The sequence below is a fragment of the Neophocaena asiaeorientalis genome, unplaced genomic scaffold, assembly GCF_003031525.2.
Source record: "Neophocaena asiaeorientalis asiaeorientalis breed wild unplaced genomic scaffold, Neophocaena_asiaeorientalis_V1.1 scaffold89, whole genome shotgun sequence".
NCBI classification, from domain to species: domain Eukaryota; kingdom Metazoa; phylum Chordata; class Mammalia; order Artiodactyla; family Phocoenidae; genus Neophocaena; species Neophocaena asiaeorientalis.
This window is the reverse complement of record NW_020172592.1, coordinates 9,263,451-9,264,161: the sequence shown is the minus strand read 5'-3', so window position 1 is coordinate 9,264,161 and position 711 is coordinate 9,263,451. Positions and strand designations below refer to the sequence as shown.

Below are 711 nucleotides of genomic sequence, written 5' to 3'. Positions count from 1 at the left end.
GGCATTATTATCTCTGAGAGGTGTGTGTGTGTGTGTGTGTGTGTGTGTGTGTGTGTGTGTGTGTGTGTGTGTGTGTGTGTGTGTTCGGGGAAGGGGTTGCTGAGAGAGGGAGAGAATTTTGGACCAGCTAGAAAATACGTAGTCTGTTTTAACAAGTTGATCATTGTGGGAATGAAAAGGAAAGCACAGATTAAAAGAACACTTAGATATAAAATCAAGAGCACTTAGTAACAGCACGTAGAGGCTGAAAAGCAGCTAGGAGGAATTAGAGATGATAGTGGGAGGCATAGACTGAAGTCACCAGCAGGATGGTGGTACTCTCAACTGGAAGTAGAGATGTGGGGAGAAGAATAGGTCTGGGTTGTATTATAATGAGTTCCATTTTTGAAAGACTGAGTTTGAGCAGTCAAGAGAATGCCAGCAAGAAGTAAGATACTGGATCTATTGACAACGAATATTTCAGATCTACAGATGTGGATTTAATTGATCCTCAGTGCATTGAAATACTTTTAAATACACCACAGATCATGAAGAACCTAGGGGCAGGATGGGAATAAAGATGCAGACCTACTAGAGAATGCACCTGAGGACACGGGCAGGGGGAAGGGTAAGCTGGGACGAAGTGAGAGAGTGGCATGGACATATATACACTACCAAATGTAAAACCCATAGCTAGTGGGAAGCAGCCCCATAGCACAGGGAGATCAGCTC

General features: G+C 43.7%; 1 protein-coding gene across 1 annotated transcript in view; it reads right to left on the bottom strand.

Annotated features, from left to right (window-relative positions):
- SEMA3E (semaphorin 3E) overlaps positions 1–711 on the bottom strand; it is a 257,351-nt gene that overhangs the window by 211,655 nt on the left and 44,985 nt on the right. The gene's annotated exons all lie outside the window — the stretch shown is intronic.